Below are 22287 nucleotides of genomic sequence, written 5' to 3'. Positions count from 1 at the left end.
GGCCCATGAATTCCTGTCTGACCTGAAAATGTTCCTAGTAATTTAGAAAAGGCAGAGGTGAACATTCAGCTTTGAGATTCTATGATCTTCCTTCTTTTCCAGTTTGCTTCATTTATTTTTCTAGAAAATTTGTCCCTGTAGGAGATAGCTTGGCTGTAGGAAGAATTGGTCCCAATAAATTGTAGTAATACTCTACACATCTTTACTTTTTAAAAATGAAAATGCCCTATCCAGTCAAAAATCATGTAGGTCCTTCATACACAATACATTTCTATAAAAGTAATTTAAAAAACATGAAAGAACCACCAATTTGGTGGAGAGTCTTTTTAAACAGCCCCACTAGTTTGTTTATAAATGTGGTTTTCTAGAGACATGCTTGGAATTCTTTGCAAATAAATATTTGCATGATATTTTTGTATAAAGATTAATTTCTCCTGGGATAAAATGTGTTTTTAGACATATTTTTGTGCTTTGCTTCATACTGCCTTTCAGTGGTATTAGAAATTTATAGAAATATTTCTATTAAATGGAAATTAGTACATTGAGCATGTTATTTTGGTGAACTTGATTTAAAATGTGGGCCAAATTCAAACTGTGGAGTAGGCTGCTTTAAATAATTCACAATAGAGATAGAGGAAGACAAAAATACATCTGGACTGCAGCAGCTTAGCTGGCCATTTTAAGAACTCAGTCTCACTAGTAGCAAAACCACCCCCTTTATGAGATTGTAATTTCTGAGACACAAATACCAAGTTCTATTACATGCATCTGGGAGTGGCTGTTTTTGTGTATGTGTGGAATGTTTTGAAAAAGATAATTCATCTTTTTCCAAAAAGAAACATAAAATCAATTGTTGGACAAGGCTATTTTTACACAAAATATTATTTGCTCACCTAACTAGGAGAGGACATTTAAAAATTTTTGCACTCGGGTGCCTGGGTGGCTCAGTCGGTTAAGTGTCTGACTTTGGCCCAGGTCACGATCTTGTGAGTGTGTGAGTTCATGAGTTCAAGTGCCACATTGGGCTCTGTGCTGACAGCTTGGAGCCTGGAGCTTGCTTTGGATTCTGTGTCGCCCTCTCTCTCTCTGCCCCGCCCGCACTCGAGCTCTGTCTTTCTCTTTCTCTCTCTCTCAAAAATAAACATTACAAAAAATTTAAAAATTTTTTTGCATTGGAACCTCTTTGTTTCTCTTCTGCCCTGACCTTTGTTTTCATCATAGTTATCATCAATATTTTTTTTATTTGGCCTGATGCTTTATATTATTTAAAATATTTTATATTAGGGGCGCCTGGGTGGCTCAGTTGGTTAAGCGACCGTTTTCGGTTCAGGTCATGATCTCGTGAGTTTGTGAGTTCGAGCCCTGCATTGGGCTCTGTGCTGACAGCTCAGAACCTGGAGCCTGCTTCAGATTCTGTGTCCCCCCACTGTCTTTGCCCCTCCCCTGCTCGTGCTCTGTCTCGCTCTATCTCTCAAAAGTAAATAAATGTTAAAAAAAACCACTTTGGGGGCGCCTGGGTGGCGCAGTCGGTTAAGCGTCCGACTTCAGCCAGGTCACGATCTCACGGTCCGTGAGTTCGAGCCCCGCGTCGGGCTCTGGGCTGATGGCTCAGAGCCTGGAGCCTGTTTCCGATTCTGTGTCTCCCTCTCTCTCTGCCCCTCCCCCGTTCATGCTCTGTCTCTCTCTGTCCCAAAAATAAATAAACGTTGAAAAAAAAATTTAAAAAAAAAAAAAAAAAAAAAACCACTTTGAATATTTTATATTTATTTCTGGACATTCCACTTCTTGTTGCATCATGTTTTTGTTGTTGTTGTTTTGTTTTGTTTTACTATATGTTGAATTGAATGTTATGAGGGAAATAAACAAACTGGCACACTGAAATAGGTCTCGGGACTGTATTTATCCAAGTACAGCAATCAGAACAACAAATTCAGGTAATCAGTGGTTAGATTTGAACATTAACATCATTTAAAATGTTTCTGATTGTGGCTTTAGCCTATAGAAGTTTTAATTCCTAAAATCCATGGCTGTTTGAATAGGATCTGGCGTCCTGAATAGGAAAACAGTACTGCTACATACATACATAAATAGACGCCAAGGTAAGGTCTGTACTCTGGCCGAGTGTAGTACCAGAGTGAATGTTGCTAATATCATGAAGCTCATCCTAGCTTAAAGATGAGTGTAAGCGAGGAGTATGTTTTTCAAAGAAAACCAAGTCTAAGGAATGATTTCTCACCATGAATTAAGCTTAATTAAGCTCGGCTTTCTTCCTAGAACTTGATGACCTTAAAAACATCCTCCTGACTCCTTTAGGGGGTCAGACTTCTTCAGGCTTCTCCTTCAGGCCAGTTTGGCATCAGGCTTCCATAGTTCTGGGTTCTTCGTAACAGAGTGGGAGTTCTGTGATGACTCAAACTGCTCAGTTAGCAGTTGCACGATTATAATGCATCTTTCCAAATTGTTCTTCTTTCCACTAGAATAAAGAAAAACTACTACAAGGAAGACAAAGTTGTACCACTTCCCCTTTTCCCCACTCTTCTCTTTTCCTTTTTTGTTCTGCTTCAGGTAAGGCACAAGAAGTACCTATACCATGGTCCTGGGGGAGGGGAGAATGAGAACTTAAAGAAAATCCAGAGACCCTTCCTGTCCCATAAACAGCATGCGTCTGCGAACTTCATCTCCTTGAAGTGTGTTACTCCAGATGGCAGGGCTCAGCCCTGCTCCCTGTTTCTATCTTATATTCCAGCACATAATGTGTTGAGTGATGTGTTACAGGAAATCAAATGTTTGAGGACATCTAACAAAGGCGTCTTTTGCTTGTTTTTTTTTTTTAATTTTTTTTCAACGTTTTTATTTATTTTTGGGACAGAGGGAGACAGAGCATGAACGGGGGAGGGGCAGAGAGAGAGGGAGACACAGAATCGGAAACAGGCTCCAGGCTCCGAGCCATCAGCCCAGAGCCTGACGCGGGGCTCGAACTCACGGACCGCGAGATCGTGACCTGGCTGAAGTCGGACGCTTAACCGACTGTGCCACCCAGGCACCCCTTGCTTGTTGGTTTGATGGCAGGTTAAAAGAAATCATTTATTTTACATATTTCTTTGGAGTTCTGGGCATAATTACCCGAGTATATGCCAGGAGCCAATTGCACTGGCAGCATAAAGGTGGTCTTACTGTTATGTCAGGGCACATGTGTGGTTTGCTAGTTGATGACACCTCTATGTCATTCCTCTGATTGGTGAAATTACAACTAATTCTTTAAGCTCCATGCTTTAGGGAGATGAAAAGTCCTGTTCGGTCAGCAGGGGTTGAGGGGTTTCTGGCTAGCAAGGCAAGCTCAAGTCAGGAGGAATGGAGGCAAGTTAGCTGGAGATGCTGTGCATGGCTCCGTTCTCACTAGTGACCACGGTCCTTATTTTAAGGATCAATAAGGACCAACTACCTCTGCAACCTCCCTGCTCCCTGAGCAGAAGTGATGCCGGAAGGGGAGGTCTGGTGGGTGGGGATGAATTTGCTGGCCTGTGAAACTCTTCAGCGGGGGTAAGGATGCAAGATAGGAGACCCATGTGGTGGGGATTGCCTGGTGGGGCCTTCACCTGTCTCGCTTGTTCTGGCCTCATGCCCAGCACCTCGATGAGACAGTGAGGTGTCTGTGCTGAGATGGCTATGTTCTGATATGAACCTCCCATGGACTGAACATCTGGATTCCCCTGTCACATTTACAGCATCCTGAGGACACAAGTTACTCTCAGAGGGCAGTGTGTACTGTCGGTGGGAAATGTTCCCTTACAATTTGTCAGGAAATGAGACAATGGCTGTAACACTGTAATAAGGAGACAGAGAACACTCTTCACCTCGGCCAAAGCTTCCTAATATGTTCCTTAAAGTACATACTCTGATTTTCATTAATTCTCTTTATGTAGGCAGAGGTTGGAATTCTTTCTCTGCAGACAGTGCCTTATTGCGCCCACAGCTTTGGAAAACTTTCACCTTTTCAGTTGTTCCTGTGGATCGCTTCTCAGCCTTTTGGCTAAGATCAAGTGTAGTATCTTTTCTTGTCAGTTTAGTATATGACACGTCCTCTATGGAGGACAATATATTGCATTTTTGGAGCAGGGAGAAGGAATAGGAGAGCTTGCTCCGTCTGCTGCACACATTGTCCTTGTATTGCACTACCTTCAGGAACATTGCACCCCCTCAAGGGAAATACCCAGGTGTCTAAAGTCAGCTTGAGAGCTGGTGAGGGGGGCGTTAATCTGAGATTGTGTCTGCTAGATGCTTCTGCCTTGGAGTGTCTGGGCAGGTGGCTTGTTCCTGGTTTCCCAGAGGCGTAGACCTGTCCCCATCAGGGACAGGTAGCTCTGGTTGTGTTGACTGACTGTGGTCGTTCTGGAGGAAAATTCCTTAGAGTGTCTCTAGGCTGTGTGCCTGATGGAGGCACAGCGAGGGCTGTGTGCCTACAACTAGGGTCAGCCAAAGACGATCCAGATGGTAATACAGGAATACGTGGAATGCGTTGTTGGTCTTCCTACACACTACCAACATGCATACAAGTATAATTATGCCAACAGTGAAAAATAAATCAATTGTTCATGTGGATTATGAAAGTGAGAGAATTTTGATGACAGACCTTGCCAAAAACGAAGATTCAGTTATTTCCCCTCGTGCTCTCATCCTGCCCTGATCCCAGAAAGGGAATGAGACCCACTACCTGTGTTCAGGAGGCATGTTCTCCAAATGAACATATTTTCCTAAAATGCCTTTCTTTCCCTGGATAATTACGCTGATCTTCGTAATGATGGATGGCTGACATACAATGGCAAAGGAAGGGGATATCGTGGAGATATAAATGCAGAGATGACTGCATGTCAGATTGTATGTAGTATTCATTGATTTTAAGAAAGCAAAGCACTCATCTGTATTAATGCCTCCTCGTTTCAACCATCCACTAGCTTAAGGTACTTCATTCTGTTTTATTTTCAATTGACTTTGTCTTTCAGGAGAACTATTAGGTGAAGAAAGGAAAGAATGGGAATGGGAGAGGAAAAGGCCTCCTGATTTAAGTGTAATAGACCCCAGAGCTGGCACCATGTGTTGGTTCACAGCTTCCACTTTTGCTCTGAATCTTTCCTCTGCCCATTCTTCCTTATGTGACTTTGAACCACTTCCTTCACCAGTAGTGCCATTAGAAGACTGAAGAGGGGGTGGGGAGCATTACCCAGAAGTAAAAAATGTGAAGTCAGGGCCTAGAATAGACTGGTCACTTAGCATATGTGTGTAGGATGAATGAAGTGACGCACAGTATAAGGCATCTAAGTCTGGAGTGAGGATAGTGCTCTGCAGAGGTTAGCCGAGGGAAGATTTGGGGGTGGTGGTGGTGGGGCCAGCTTATACAGAGCCTTACTGATACTTCTACAAGGCCAGCTGACTTGAAAGCGGAACAAGATGGGAGATGCTAATATTAAAAATTTAGGGCAAAAAGAGGCCAAATCTTTCTCTGTGCACAGATGCCCTAGCGTGTAATATGTTATAAGTATGTACAACTCCTTCCCCACACTTCTTGATCATTCATACCTGTACTCCAGCCAACAACCAGGTTCCTGTGGGCAGCAGAGAGGCCTGTCATTAAAAATACATATTATTTGCATTTTTTACTGTAAGTCTAAGTTTTAAGATAAAGTTTAGATAAAGATATAAGATACATCTTAAGATATCTTAAGATATAAAGAATATTATTTTTAATAAAGAGAATCAAGTTTCAACTAGATGGAATATTTTGTACAGTTACTTCATCTCTGTTTCGTAAGTGGTCATCAAGAGTTGGAGCTTGAGTTGTGTGTGTTTTCCAGGTGTATTTTGATGTTGTTATCCAGCAGATTGGGGTGAAAGGAGTAGGAGAAAAAGCAATCACCAGGGGGAGAAGAAAGGAAGAAAAGGTTCCTTTTATCCCCCAGACACCTGGGAATTGCTGAGTACAAGAAAAATATTACTGCTTCCTTAAAATGAAGACTGGAAAGGAAAACAAGAGTTTTACTTTAGAAACATTCTTTTTTAAAATACAAAGTGATGAGATTATTTGCCAGATTATATGGGGTCAGTAGAAAAGTTGCCACCATAACCAGGTCTGAAAAGAAACCCAAGGATTTGGGGTGAGAAAGTGGAAAGCAAAGAAGTCATGGTGTTTTGACTTTGGGTTAAAGGAAGGGAAAATCCACAATTGAGGTGTGATTCAGGGAGGTGAGGCATCAGAAGGCCACCAACTAGAAAGCTGGCTTCTTTGCAGAGCAGGAACTTGGCAGGAGTTAATGGTGATGTGGACATACTATCTTATCTCCCCCAGAGAAAGCCTCTGGCTCTGAGCTTAATTGTTTTGGCAAGGAAGAATCAGGAAGCTTATGAGCTTATAGCTTTGCTGGGCTGTTGCTCTACCTATTTGGAAGATAAACAACCCCAAAGCTCTCTACCACTCTTTAACCTAAAGAAGGATTACCTAGATGGATGGGTATTGTTAAGTCAAAAATGAGAGCAGGAACACATCCTCTATAGAAAGAGCTAATAGCTTGCTTAGACAGCAGAGTATCTGGAGAAACTAAATCCCAGGCCAGAACATCACCTTGAGGAGTTTGGGGAGGGGGGGGATTTGTAATTTTTGTGCAGTGAGGGACTATAAGTGATCCCCTCAGCAATTATCTGGGAAATAATCCTAAAACACAAAACATACCGTTGTCTTGTCTGTAATGTCTTTATCATCTACTACTTGGTCAACCAAAGGTGTGGAACCACATTAGGTGGTTTTGAAAGGGATATGTCCAAAGTAAAGATAGCATTTCTAAAGAGATATGGCCCAGGATGGCAGAATGAGCATGGCATGGGGGACCAAAAATGGGGGTTTAAATCTGAAATCTTTATCTTGCTTCCTTTGTGATCTTACACAAGTTGTTTACCCTCTCTGATCTCTAGTTTTTTTCATTTGGGGGTAAGGACAACCTATGAGCTGTTTTGTGGTGAGCATTATATGAGATAGCGCTATGAATGTCCCAGGCTCAGAATAGATAGCTGATAAATTATATAACTTCTGACACCATTTGTAGGAGCTTGGAACATAATCTCAATCCCCAGATGTTCAGATGTTCTGAAATGATTTCTTTTTTCTCTTCTTAGGTATAGAATTGGGAGGTGGGGACAAGGAAAAGGTGATAGGTTCTGTGTCCCTGGCTTTAGAGAAGTATCTTAAAATAAACCATTGAGGTCTCAGTTTAAAAGATAAAGTTCAGGAATGTGTTCTCTGCCATCCTTGATGTTAGCTTGCTCTGTTTCACTATATCCATCTCTAAAATGGGACTATTATTATAGTTATGAATAGTTTACAACAGAGAACAATGTCTTTTCAGTGTCATAAGACTCTTCTATTTCAAACTCTTCTATATTTATCTTGAGCACTCAAGAACATGAAGGGTTTCAAAATATTCCACTGAAAAGACCAGGTTTTCTCCTGCGATAGAAATGTGGGACAAGGTATATTCAAGTGGTAAATCAGTGACACCCAGTGGCTGCTGCCTTTATATTTACCTTTTTTATTTTCAGTTTAACTTTGTAAGGCTCTGTCTCAGAACAAATGAAGAAGGTGATGAGAATATGAAAGTCATAGCTGCTTTTGAAGAAGAGTTTCTCAGCAGTGACATGGGTTTTCTAAGACATGGGAACAACCTAACAGCAACACCAAAAATAAAAAGAATGGTGGAAGGTAGGGAAACAGTTCTGGGAATTTCCTGCCCCATCATTTTGCATTTTACTGAAGAGCATACTCAAGCTTTCCTGTTACTGATGGATTTTGCAAGAAACTTTCCCACCACCGAAGTGGCATGTCAACTTCTTGGATGCTAGCTACATTCTAGTCTGTTGAACACAGTTGGGGACATTCCCTAGAAATTAGACTTCTGAGGTGTCTAAAAACTTAACTGGAGGTTTAATCCAAAGCCTCCCCCACCCACTCTAAAGCTCCTCTATGACATAGTAATTGTGGTGGGGTTCAAGATCCCCCCACACTTGAGGTTGAGTAAAAGCAATCATAATGGCACATAGCTGGGCTCAAATCCCAGCTGGTACACTCTGTGAATTGGATGCTTGGGCCACTTACAACTTCGTAAGAGCCCTTATCTTTTTATCTGTACAGTGAGGGTTATGACACCTGACACATAGGTTGTCATGGGGTTTTAGAGAAATAACATAACTAAAGTGATGAGTATATAGCAGGCGCTTGATGAAAAGCAATCAGCCTTGTCCTTTTTTATCAGCCAAGGTTCTCTGTCAACCTAGGTACAAGACAGCTTCTGACCAAAACCCTTCTCTGAAACTGGATGAGTACTTTTTAGGTGCTCCATGATCTGAGTCTTCTGTGAGGGGACAGCATGGGTGGATAAGCACTCATTATCTTTCTTTGTCATTAGCAGGTAGGACTGTTTTTCATATAGGACCAGTGCTGCTAAAGTACTTTGGGTTTCTTGGATGAAAGTCTCTCTTCTATCGCATTATAAAATTGTTAGCTGATAACTTACATTGTAAGGATTAGTATTTTTCCCACATAAAACCTTCAGGAGGTTATCAGAGCACAGGGGTATAGTAAGTAAGGTAATTTGGTATCACAGTTCATAAAGGATTCCACAGGAGGTTCGTTAAAACAGAAGACTCTCATTCTTGGTTGCTGCTCCTTTTAATTGCCTCATAAATATTTTCAAAGGACAGGTTATTAAACTATGTAAATAGAAATGTAATTGTCAGTAAAATTTACAAAAGATGGTCTTTTTTCATTTTCTTTATATTGAATATGTGAAATGGTTAAGATGCCAGGCCTTGTGGTCAGACTTGAATTTGAATCTGAGCTTTTCCACCTTCTGGTTTACTTAGATTCTCTAGGCTTCAGTTCCATCATCTGTAGAACAAGGATGATAATGTTTGCCTCACGGGATAGTTGAGAAAAGTAAAGGAGAGCAAGTCTGGAAAACATTTAGCATCTGACACATAGTAAGTGCTCGATACGCAAAGGGAGGGTGGGGATGCCAAGAGCAGCGGCGCTTAACTTTATCTGATTCCAGCCTCTTTAGATGACAAATATTTTTATTCCCTCTTTATTATCTTAAAATTAAATTTTAAGCTAACATAAGCTATCTTCTCCATTCTTCCGACAGCAGTGTAGAGCTCCAATTGAACCAGCGGGGAGAAGTAGGAAAAAGAATCAGACTTACAATGCATTTCATATGCAGCTTGGCTACCACTGTACCCTGGGTGCTGTGCCTCCACGACCGCCCTGGGGGTGACAGCTAACCATGCAGAGCCACGTAGCAGCATGACTTACGTGCCGTGAGTAGTACTGCTCTTGGCGACTTTTTGAAGTAGTGACAAACTCTTTGTAATATTTCAAACAAGGCAAAGGATGATCTCTCCTCACTTAGGTGTTAAGTTGCATTACTGGTAATTTGATGTTGGCTTATATAAATTAAATATATAGTTTATATTTAAACCATGCAGAGGCGTGGTTGGAATTAGGTTTTAAGCTCAGAAAATTATAAACACATCTTCCCCCTGTACACACTTCGGAGAGAATGATTCTTCGCTGTGGGACTTGCCTCCTTTGTTACAGGATGATGGTCATCCTTGACCTCATTCTACTAAATGCCAGCAACTCACCTCCCCGATTTTTGTGACAACACAAAGAACCCCACAGTTTTCCCAACTGCCTTCTAGTGGGCCATTCTACCTTCACTAAGAACCAGTGGCCTAGAGGGGTGTCTTGGTGGCTTAGTTGGTTGGTTAAGCACTGACTCTTGACTTGAGCTCAGGTCATGATCTCATGGTTCGTGGATTCGAGCCCTGCATCGGGCTCTGTGCTGGCAGCATGAGCCTGCTTGGGATTCTCTCTCTCTCTCCTTCTCACTCTGTTGCTCCTCTGCTTGTGCTCCTTCTCTCTCAAAATAAACAACGAACCAATGGCATAGAGAGGCATGGATCTCAAAGCTGATTTTCCTAACTTCTCTTTGTAAGCCAGGCTGTGGGGAGCTCAAGACTGAGGAAGGGGTGAGGGAGCCCTCTGGAGCCTCTTTTATAAAGGCACTGAACTCATTCATGAGGGCTCCATCTTCATGATCTAAGGAACTCCAGAGACCTCACGTCCTAACTTCATCATCTTGGGAGTTAGGATTTTGGCATATGCATTTTGGAGGTGGTTTGGGGGATCACAAACATTCAATCTGCAGAAAGCCCCACAGGCCAGTAGCCAGTGGAGCTCCAGTGGGCCAAGGGTCAAGGTGATGACCCCACAGCAGAGCAGAAAGCCCAGCCAAGGGCAGAGGAAGGTGAGGCAGAAACTCTGATGGTTCTGTAGCACACGTGAGAGGCAAACTGAAGCCTGGAACATGGACTGGCTCCACAGAATCCTAAATGTGAAGCCTGAAAACAATACAGTTTTCCCATAGAAGATGCCGCAAGAAGGCCAGAGATGAAGTCCTCACAACTCAGTGTTTACATCCAGCCTGAGTAAGTCACTATACCTAACAGTCCATGAAGATGTAGAGGATGCCACCTGGTTCCATGGACCACCTGTGCCCTCTGTCACCATATGATCATGTAGGCCACATTCCTTGCTAATAAAACCAGAGATGATCTAGAGTGACATTTGAGACTGCCCTTGACCTGAAAAGATAAGGCATTTACTTAACGGGTAGTTTTAGGTATTGTGCCAGACCAGGGTTGACTAAGGTCCCCTCCAGAGATCTATGAAAAAGAGACTCAATTAAAGGGGGAAGTGGAAATCTGTAGTTTCTTTACATATGATTGTAGTGTGAATAAATTTGCGATCCTTCTGTGCTGTTACTAACCAGGAGTTTACCCCCCAGGATCTAGACATTACACATTGATAATGTGGGTTTGGTGCGAGATGGCTCTGCTTATGTATCATGTTGTATGAAGCCTAATTCATGTTTAGGCTTAGTATTAACCTTGTTAACCAACAGAAGGAGCTCAGTAATTTCCAGAAGAGGAAAAAATATTCCTGTTATCACTTTATTGTGGAGAAAGAAAGAAAGAGGAAAGAAAGCAAGAAAAAGAGAGAGAGAGGAAGGAAGGAAAGAGAGGGAGGGAGGAAGGAAGAAAGAAAAAGAAAAGAAAAGAAAGAAAGAGGAAGGAGGGAAGGAAAGAGAGAGGTAGGGAAGAAGGAAGGAAGAAAGGGAAAGAAAAAGAGAGGAAGGAAGGAGAGAGGGAGGGAAGAAGGAAGGAAGAAAGGGAAAGAAAAGAAAGAGGAAGGAAGGAAAGAGAGAGAGGGAGGGAGGAAGGAAGAAAGAAAGAGAAAGAAAAGAAAGAAAGGAATGGCAAAAAGAAAAGAAGGAAGAAAGGGAAACACCCAGTTCTTCAGTTTTCACACATGCTCCTGTCTCTGGATGAGGCACAGCCCTGACTAGGGAGCCAGGAGGAGAGTAGCGCTGGTTCTCATGATGGTGCCTCATACTGTCTTCACCAGTTCAGTTCTCAGAAAAGCCCTCTGTGCATGTGTGTCTCCCAGTGCATGTGCATGTGCTGACCTTCCATGGTTGTAATTAGGTCCTTAGTGGGTCGGGAAGGGTATGGAGGCACCAGCAAATACAGCAGTTGTCAGTGGGTGGGAGACTGAGTCCTGAAGGTGGGAGAGGACTAAGATATGAGTTAAATTGATGCCAGAACCTCGAGTTTTGTTATTAATAGTGTTTTCTTTCTCAGAAGTGGCTGGCTGGGCAGTTCCTTGACTCTGTGCTATTTTTTGTAACCCCCGCTCTTGCTAAATCATTTGATTTCTTCTGGCTTGTGCCCTCTTTGCCTCTTCCTGGCAAGCTCCGGGGCTGATTTCCAACCACTTCCCATTACGGGCACCCTCTTACAGGGTTACTTTAGGTCATAGAGTTGATTTTTCTCTTCACAGTTTTTTTAGCTACAGTTATCCTACGTGGCTCTTGAAAAGCCACCAGAAATAGAAATGTTTAAAAAATACATGTGCATATAGAGGGGGAAAATCATAAATCTGAATAAAATGTAATGATTTAAAAATGTTTGTTGAAACAAAGTTAAAAAAAAAAAGGAGGCAAAAAAACCAACAAAACCCTGAAGAAACTACATGGTCCAAATTATATAACGATATAGTCATAGATGAATGTTTATACATTCAAATGTATAGAAAAAACTGTAATAACAACATAAAACCTGGAAGGAAATGTAACAAAATGTTTGTAGGAATCTACCTCTATGTGGTAAGATTATAAGTAATTTTAACTGTTTTCCTTAACATTTTCTTCACTTTCAAATATTCTCTAACGGGCATGTATAAGTTTTTTTCTTTAAAGTTTATTTATTTATCTTGAGAGAGAGAGAAAGAGAGAGAGAGACCAGGGGAGGGAGAGAGAGGGAGAGAGAGAGAGAGAGAGAATCCCAAGAAGGCTCCATGCTGTCAGTGCAGAGCCCAATGCAGGGCTTGATCTCACAAACATGAGATCATGACCTGAGCTGAAATCAAGAGCCTGATGCTCAATCGACTGAGCCACCCAGATGCCCCAGCATATATCAATTTTATAGCAGGAAAAACTATTTTAAAACCATCAGCTATTTTTTTCTTTCATACCAGCCAGTATATACTTTTTTCTAAAATGAAAATAGATGTGTGTGAGTGTTGGTGGATGGAGGGTGTAACATAGGAAGAGGAAAATACTGTTTTCATAAACAAGTGAATTTATGCTGTTGTCTTAGACATAAAGTACTTTACTTGAATTGCCTGAAACTTTTCACTTACAAAGGTGGTGAACATTGGTTGGGCTTTGATAACCCGGAATGCATTTTGCCTTTCTGATAACAGTCAATTTTCTTCTCAGGAATTACCTTTCACCTAGTGTAGTTCAACTGCTATCAGGAGTCCAAACCTTCCCTAGACAGGGAGGCAGGTGCACCTTTAGCTATTGAAATCTCCCCTTCCCCATACAGTTGAATTCTGAAATGATCTAAAGGACAGGAAAATTGGTGGGAAATCCATCAGGTCCTGGAAACATCTTGTCATTCCTGCCTCCTTGCCTGGGAACCACCTTGTTAAATATCTGTGCTCAAAAACAGTTCTCTTGCCTCTCATGTGAGATTCCTCCAAGTAAATTCCTCTTTGCTTAAGTTAATCAAAATCAGTTTGTTTGCTTGCAACCAGAGCCCCTCTGTTGTAAAGTTATTTTACAGCTGGACTGAAGCAGCCCTATGCTATTTCCATGGATGGCTGCATGTTTAGCTTTGACTCTTGGCCAATTTAAGGTTAATGGGCAAGCGCACCAGCTTACTAATGATTTATGACATTCTGTTTATAGTCCAAAACTCCCCTGGTGAAACCCTAGGCCAGATTGTTTTTCAGTAGATTTCACCTGATGGAACCAGTTGGCCTGGCTTGGTTAATATGACCTGGGGGCATAAAAGACCCTACTGTGAATTTCTGCCTGCAGGTCTTGGAAAGCCAAGATACATAGTAAAATTTTAGCGGTTTAATCCAGAGACCAAGCAAGCAACTACTTCAGCAAATAAGAATAATCCCGAGAATTTTGCCTGGAAGGCTGTTCAGGTTCCCATGCTGACATGCACTTTCTCTCAGTGCACCATAACTTTTGCCTTTATTTTATGCTTTAGGACAGCATGCTCTGTGAAGTCTCGCAAGTCTTTTAACCTAATGTGAGTAATCTTTGTGGGACCTTCCCTGCCACAGAAGCAGATGGCATTTACAGAGTGATGAAAGGGCCTGAGACAAGGAGTAGGTAGAGAGAGGGGCCTGGGTGGCTAGCAGTCTTTAATAACAGTTCTGGTGAGGGGGAATGTGTGGTTTGTTCAGGAGTGGGTAAAAAACTAAGGGGCACTCTAGACAAGTTTTATAAGATACTGTAGATTAAAATGAAGTCAGGAGAAACTTTAACCTGAATCTGATATCAAACCCCTTGTGTACTGGAAGGATGTCAGAGCCATGGTTTAATGGTGGAGTTAATAAGCATGTTTTAATTGTTCTTCCTGGGTGCTTCTTCTTGATCTTGCTTCCTCCACATAATTGCATTCTCTTGTTTGCATCCTTTGTACCTCTCTACAGTACTGTGGTTGCTTGGTGAATTTTAAGCTAAGATCTAGTGTGTGTTTTTTGTGAGTCAGTGAATTATGTGTTCCAAAAATGCTTTTAATCCATTGTGGTCAAGTTGTAGACTAGTTGTGGCCCCCAGAGAATTACAGGATTCACAAGACCCATGGCTCCGTGCCTCTCATTTAGAATCACTTACGTCATTGTGTTATCAGTTACTTTTACATCTTTTTAAAATCTTGATTGCAGTGGCTTGTCATTTATCTTTCCATCCCCAACAGCATCAAGCAAATCCCTAGCACATAGTGGGTGCTCAATAAGCATTTATAGAATAAACATATATGTGTATGTATCTATGTATTTGATGTCCAGGCCACCAAAAACCCGGAGAATCCTAGCATTTTCCTTCTGCTGCAGTGTCATAATTTTGAGACTGGCAAAAAAGCAATGCAATAAATCAGTACGAGAAAGGAAATTTAAAATGCAGCTTCTAAAGTCTGGAATGGCTTGAATTTTGATCATGGACCTCATCTGTTGCCTGTGAGTCCTACTGCAGTCACAGCCTAATCTTACTGTGACCTACCTGGTTTAGTACTTTGTGATGAGGACTAGCATTCTTATTGAGGAGCCAGAGGGACTCTAGATCCACCAAAGCCTTTAAATCAATCCAGGAGTATTTATTGTTCCATGTGATTTTACTTGTGTTTTACTGAATTCTAATTCTTTGAGAAGGCTGAGGGTCCATAGACTAAGGTGGTTTTGTACAGCAGTTAGATTCTAGCATGGACTCTGAAGACAGATGACCTGGAATCAAATTACATTCCTGTAATTGCTGGCTCTGTTGCCTTGGACAGGTCATTTAATCCTGCTATGCCTTAATTTCCTCATCTGTAAAGTGGGGATGATTAAAGCACCTACTTCCTAGGTTGTTCTGATGATTAAAAGACTTAAATTTATGTAAAGTGTAAAGAATAGTATCTGACATATAGTAATCTCTCTCTCTTTTTCATGTAATTATTCAATAAACACCATATTTAAGGCCTCACTGGCCAGAAGTTTGTAATATAATCTGGAAGACTGCTTTTAACCTGGTGTTCTCTACGTTTTCTCTGGGTTATCTTTTCATATTCTCTCTAGGCAGGTCTTCCTGTGTGTATACAGATAGGAACATGGGAGCAATGTTCTGTCCTCACTGGTCAGGCACCTTTTCATTTTCAAACGACTGGGTAACCAATACAGATGCCTAAATCAATTGGGAAGAAGGAAGTCTTGAGTAAGAATGCCTTTTAGTCAGGTAAAGATTGATATGTGTCCCATCAAATGAAAACAAGGAGCAGGTAACTCTCAGATGTAACTCACATGTCCCTCTAAGAAGCTCACGAGGGAACTCTACTGTAGGATAGTCCCGTCTATCCTTCTCTAGGAGACCCTATTTCGGTGTATAGGACAAATTATCTTATAGCTCTTTGAAAGACAGTGTTATACCCTTCACCTTTCAAAAACATGTATAATGGCTGCCCCTAACCACTCTTATAGCTTCAGAAATAAAATTAAGTTAGAGTAACATTAAACTTTAAGAAATATCATGGTCTAATTGAGGTCACTTAGATCAAACCAAATATTTAAAATTAAAATAACTGAAATTGACAAATGATGGTTTTTTTTTTTTTTTCTTCGAATGATGCCCTTTTCCTTCTTTCTGATCATATGTGTGCTAACCTCTATGGAGAGTGTACACACATGTGTGGATGTGAAATCTCCCTCATTCACATGACTGGAGGCCAGTTCCTTCACATGACCCCATGCTTGGAATGTGGGAGGGCTCAGGCAAGAAAGGCTTCGAGAGGAGATTCCCTAAACTGTCAGAGGTGGGGAATGGCCATGGGTTCAGACAGACTGAGCAGTCGGAGGAAAGCAATGGGCTTGCTGTGGTTGTGAAGGATGGTGTCCCTAATGGTTTGAGAAACTCCCAGTATTAAAATACACCTTTGAGCCTATACAAATAAACCAGCATGAGAAAGTTTACAATGTTGTTTTTAAAAAGCCAAAGGAAACACACCTCTGCTGTCATTTGACCATTACTTGTGATCCTAGGACTAGAAGCTGACACGGGGATTCAGAGAGCCTTGTGGTAGTAATCTGTAGGATAGAGGAGTTCTTTCAGTTGTGAAGTCTTGGTTATTGAAATTTGTTTACCTTCTCTCCTTAGGGTTCATTTCTTCCAACATGGCATTTCACAAGAGTCTGCTTCGTTAATGTCCCAAATTGACCACTAGATGGCAACATTGCCCTTTTATGTTACAGCTTTGGCTACAATAAACTATTTTTCCAACAACCAAAGTTAAAAAAAAATTAAAAAGTAAAGACTAATAATTTAAATGCATCACTACGAATAATAGGAATAAGGTAGAGCACATTAAATTACTAATTTGTGATTTACTTACCTAGAAAGAAACTTGACAACATTCTCTTTTCATTGCATCCTTGGAGAACAGACATTTGTGCCTGGTGCTTATAGACTGTACATGTATGGCCTCAGTTCCTCTAGTGTTTGTGGCTGCAGAGACCTGCCCGGGTGTTGGATGGTTTGTTTTTTTCTTTTTTAATTCAAATCATTTAACCTCTTTCTTGATTTCACAACATCCTAGAGCAGTGGTCTCCAAACCCAGAGACATAATATTAAATAAGTAAAAGATTACGGAGACTCTTCCCCAGGGATTCTGATTCAGTAGGTGTGAAGTGGTGCAGGAATGTCTGGATTTTTAAAATCACCTCCACATGCTTTTGATTATCAATACATTTGGAAGTGGACCTAGTGCCCTTAATTTCTCCAGCAACAGAATCCTCAAAATAAAATGAATTTTAACTCAATTTCGCTTAAAATTGCCATATACACTTTTTTAAGAGAAAAAGCCTTAATTAAAAATACTCAAGCATCTCAATTATGAAAAAATTGAAATCACTACAATAACAGTACAGCTCTAGTAACTGAAATATTTATTCACCCTATATGTCCTAAATAAAGGTTATCAGATCTGCATATGGGCTGGCATTGATCTGATGTGAAAGACAGCTTGCTAATGGTATTGCCTCTCCTATGTGCTTCTCATAGTGGAAGATTCTCAAACTGGGGAGTGGTGGATTTGTGTAGGAATCATGTCAGACATTCCAGAATGATGTCCCTCTATTGTCACATTAAGTATTGAGATGTATATCTTTAAAAATCATGAATTGACACTTTTGAAAAATTTGGGGGTCCCATCAGCTATATGGAATGCTTGTTTTCTTTGTCTTTTCTCATTTTCTTCTCCTCTGTTTCTCTGTCTCTGTGTGTCTCTATCTCAGTCTCTGTCATTACTTGCTCTGATCTTTATTTACTTTCTGGTTTAATGTGATAGCTTGAGACCAAGTAATCACAGTTTATATATTATTTGCCTGGACCTGTTGGAATGAACTGGACTCATGAGTTTTTTCCTTTATCCAATATCATCTTTTCTTTTTTGTAGTTAAAAATATCGATCAGCATTAGAAAAGAACACCTCCCTTTTCTGGTGTTAATTCATGGGTTTATATAAAGGTCCTCATAAAGTGCAGGGGCATCTGGGTGGCTCAGTTGGTTAAGCATCCATTTCGGCTCAGGTCATGATCTCTTGGGTTTGAGCCCTGCATCGGACTCTGTGCTGACAGCTTGGAGCCTGGAGCCTGCTTTGGATTCTGTGTCTCCCTGTCTCTTTGCCCCTTCCCTGCTCTCACTCTCTCTGTGTCTTTCAAAAATAAATAAAACATTAAAACAGTTTAAAATTAAAGTGAAGATACCTTTTAAAACTAATAGAGAACAATTTTGTTTTCAAAGAAGAATACCAGGTTTCCATAACATGATTCTCCAGTTTAGAAGCATTAAATCTGCTGTTCACAGAAGATTTTGGGAAACTTATTCCTTTGTTAAATCCTCTTTTTCTGTTTCTCTGCTTCTTTGATAAATCCTTGAATTTAAAGACAAAAAGATTCCTATATGTTGGATGTCACTTCTGTTTTTTTCTTTTTTTTTAATGTCTATTTATTTTGACAGAGAGACAGAGAGCAGGGGAAGGGCAGGGAGAATGGGAGAGAAAGAATCCCAAGCAGGCTCTGCATAATCTGTGCAGACCCCGACACAGGGCTCGGTCTCACAAATCATAAGATTACGACCTGAACTGAGATCAAGAGTCAGATCTTGACTGACTGAGCCACCCAGGCGCCCCTCACTTCTAATTTTTTAAACACAATGGCAAAGGGAAAAAAAACCACAGAAAATGGCACATGAATTGAAATACACATTGGTTTCAGAGTCAGCTACACAACTTAGAGGAGTCCTCATCTGGACAGATGCTTGTTTTTCTTGTCATAAGTGGTATCCACACTCACCACTTCCTGCATCCCAGTGCTGGTCCTTGGCAGCAGGAACGGAGTAAACAGAACATTCTACTGTGAAAGTTTTAACTTAGATGCTGGAGACTTTGAACCTGCACTTAGGAAAGAAGCGCCCCCTTAGCCGGGCCAGCAGAGGGACCTGGAGGGCCGCTGTGTCTCTAGGCCCAGCCAGAGGAATCTGTGTGTCCAAATAAACATTTATTTTCTGAGAGTTTTATTCCCTGTTCCTCTCCCTTAAAAAATGCAAGAGAATTATCTGTAGGAAAATATTCAGATTTAGATCAAAACAGAAAAAGGAAGCAGTGCTCTCTAGTGAGAGAGTTAAACCGTACCTCTTCCCTCCTGAAAAATTGTCAGTGATTTTGATTAGCAGGAATCACTGACACTACAAATCAATCCTGTTTTAATTTTTAAAAGACACTTGAGGTGTGTTTCACAGCGCCTTGTTTCTGTGCAAACTGAAAAATTAAAATAAAATAAATTTTAAAAATATTTTAAACCAGAAAAAGAGAGGGGGAGGCCTCTAAATTTAGAAGGTGCCAGATCTTAAGCACCAGAAAAGCCTGTTCTGGTTTCCATATGTTTACCTTTCTGCAAAGCTGGCCCATAGCGTACCTTCCATCTTCAAAAGGAAATCCTGGCACCTGGAAGATTGGGCTGACAGTGAGTATTAAAATGACTTGTTTAATGAGCAGCGTGATTGAACCACGTAGGGAATGCTGAGGAGTTTTTTCGAAGGACTAGGTTTGGTGTTTGCATTTTGTTATGTTGTGTGCTTCCACTGTCCCTTATTTTGACAAGCTTTCGAAAAGTTTGGGATGAGCATGGGCAATTTTTCTTTTTGCTTGTAAACCTGGTTGCTAAAAAAGAAATGGGGCCTCTCCTTACCTGCCACTAATGGAAGACGGGCTGTGCCACTTAAGTGGCATTAAGTGAGACCCTTGGCATTAATTCAGCACCAAAGGTTTTTGAGGTCTGTATGTACAGATGAGCAGGGACCATGAGAGATGTGCTTATTCTTTTAAGGCACTAGGCCACCCTCCACTAAGTAAGGGCTGTTTACTAAATGGTGGGTGAGTTGCCAGTCCTTAGGGCTGGAAGGAACTGACTTTCAGAAATCATTAACTGCATTCCAAGATGCTTCTTGGAGATGCAGCTTTGTTTCAGAGGTCTGCCTCCTCCCTCCCTGAGAGGAGGATCTACTGAGTTTCAATTCCCCTAGAGTCAGTATACATACTGCCTTTCACACAAGAAGATTGTGTTCTTTAGAAGTCTAACCTAAATTTCCCTTCACAAATTTAAGGGATTATTTTTTTTTCTTACTAAAAAAATACAGAACACCCCCCCCTTTTTTTTTGCCAAGGCAAACATACCAAATTCCTTTGTTTTATGTGTTTGTCATTTTGCTTTTGAAGTTTGAACGTATTTCTCAACTAGCTCAGTTTTTTCTTCCGAATTGTTTTGAACTTTTTACCATTTCCTTTATTTATGGAGGATTGGACTGAAAACAAGATGATGTTAAATTACTAGTAAATGTTGAGTTAAAAGAAATTCAGAATAATATACTGAAAATCATACATAGAAATATAGTATAAACCTACTGTTGAATAATTCTAAGTGTTGTGGTTGCCTAGCAGGAAGAAGAAAATTGCATGTCCTGTAAGTGGGTGGCTTTGTTCACTCCCAGTTGATAGAATGAGACTCATTTCCTTAACAAATCCCTTAAAAACAAACAAGTGGGTTGTAAATAGTCTGAAGATTCCAGCCTCTCTTATCCTGGAGTTTTCAGATTTTTTTGTGTATAATAGTTTTTGTCATGTCTTCTTGGGAAGAGGGAGTCTGTTTTGTTCAAAGACTTTCCACTGTTTGCTCACTGCAGAGCCATTTTATGAGGGTAATTTAAAAGTTGGAAAATAACTGCAAATGTCTACAAGAAGTGTGTATTTTTAAAAACACATGCATAGGTACATGGCTTTAAATGGAAAAGACTAACATAGTTCACTGATTTTGCTGAGATGTTACGATGAGGTGATTAAAGGGAAAATTTGCTTCCTTTACAGACTTCTCTCTTCACAAAATCTAAGATTTCCATTCACAGTGCTGCAGATAAGTTGGAGCAACACAGCCATAATCGGGTTTTAGGGAGAAATGCTTCCCAGGTAGGGAGCACAGACCAGCAATAATTGGTAAAGGCGTAGTTGCTTCAGAAACAACTCTTCCGGCCGACTCAGAAAGCAAATGTGCAAATGGCACTGGATCCTAAAGGGGCCAGTTACACCCATTAGAAAAGGAGGTAGTGTGTGTGTATGTGTGTGTGTGATTTTCCGTGGCCAAGGGCTTTTCACCTCTGTGGCAGCACACAGAGGGTAGCAAGAATTGCTTGGTTAGTTCTTTCTCTGTGTTGATGACCGAGACCCAAACGAATGTAAGCTTGTAGATGGCGAACAGGGTTTTCACTTCTAAACAAAACCACAGAAGATGGCACCGCCTGGGGAGAGCGGCCACTGACCACCGAGGGAACGTTAGATCAGCAAGGACTCTCAACACCGGGGTCTCCTGGTTGCAGAGAAGGAAACTGGGCCCAGACACCAGTTTGTTTGTTTTTTTCCCCCCGAGATCCCACAGCAAGACCCAACTGGCAAAGCCAGTTCCCCGCACACAGGTCATTACTCTCCCAGGTCAGAGAGGGCCACTGGTCCTGGTCCTTGCCTTTCTTTCCCACCGGCTGTCTGCTTCCCCTCTCTTCCCAAGGGGAAAATGTCTTGAAACAACAACAGGAGTATTTGCTAGGTTTGATTTTGGGGAATTAACTAAGCTCTTGGTTTAAGCCAGATCAGAGAACTGTGTATTTTCCCTGGTAGAGAACAGACTCTCGTATGCTTTTATTGGTGCCCCTGGCATGTACTGAGGGACATTCTAGGAAGAGGCTCTATAAAATCTGCTCTTTTACTCACGGCAGGGATTCCCAGGCTGCCATCCACAAAATCAGGACACTGGAGAATGACCCAGGGGAGAAAGTATTCTAAGTTTCAGAATCTAGGAAAAACCATGATTCTCCCCAACTGTTGGTGCATGTTTTTTGTTTTTGTTTTGTTTCGTTTTGTTTTTTTAGATGCTATAAATCTTGTAACTGAGCGTTGTTCCTTTTTTGTTTAGGCTGTAAGGAAGCATCATACATCATTAGAAAGGTGGTATAAGGTAGTGGTTAGAGCTAAAACCTGAGAATCAGAAAGGCCCAGGTTGGCAGCTTAGAACCCATGGTGACATGAGAAGCCTCAGTTTCCTTGTCTGTACAATGAAGATGGTAATAATCTGCCTCGTGACTTTACTGTGAAGAGTAGTTCTTTTTTCTCACAAAGGTAATTAAAGGAAAACATTGGGCGTCTTTTGTGGCTCCTGGTCAATGCTTAATAGATGTTGGTTATTGTTGTTATTATTTATTCACTCAACAAATAATAACATACAGTTAAACAGTAATCGTACGTCAAGCACTCTCCGCTAGATACCGGGAATAAAATACAGAGCAACCTAGACCTGGTTCCTATTGTCAGAGAGTGTTAAACCAGACAGCAGAAGCAAGCTGTTAAGTAAATGGTAAAGTGTGACAGATGCCATGATGAGGGAGGAGCGGTGGGGGCATGTTTCAGGAGCACGTAAACTGGAGATGAACTCAGAACTGGAGGAAGAAGTGCAAGTTCACCCAGTGGAGAGGCCAAGCTGTGCAGGGAACGGCACATGGGAATTGCTGACAGAGATTTGGTGTGGCCGGAGGG

The 22287-nt window shown here is 41.2% G+C and overlaps 1 non-coding gene across 1 annotated transcript; it reads left to right on the top strand.

Moving 5' to 3' along the window:
• The first annotated feature begins 4010 nt into the window (after positions 1–4010).
• On the top strand, positions 4011–4198 carry LOC124521479 (U2 spliceosomal RNA). The gene has a single exon (XR_006964558.1). It is a non-coding gene; the product is annotated as a U2 spliceosomal RNA (small nuclear RNA).
• The last annotated feature ends 18089 nt before the right edge of the window (positions 4199–22287 follow it).

The sequence above is a fragment of the Lynx rufus genome, unplaced genomic scaffold, assembly GCF_022079265.1.
Source record: "Lynx rufus isolate CCGP_SWC_20201006 ecotype Redwood Valley unplaced genomic scaffold, mLynRuf1.p SCAF_3, whole genome shotgun sequence".
Classification (NCBI taxonomy): Eukaryota; Metazoa; Chordata; class Mammalia; order Carnivora; family Felidae; genus Lynx; species Lynx rufus.
The sequence above is the reverse complement of the archived record's forward strand: the minus strand, read 5'-3'. Positions and strand labels throughout refer to the sequence as shown.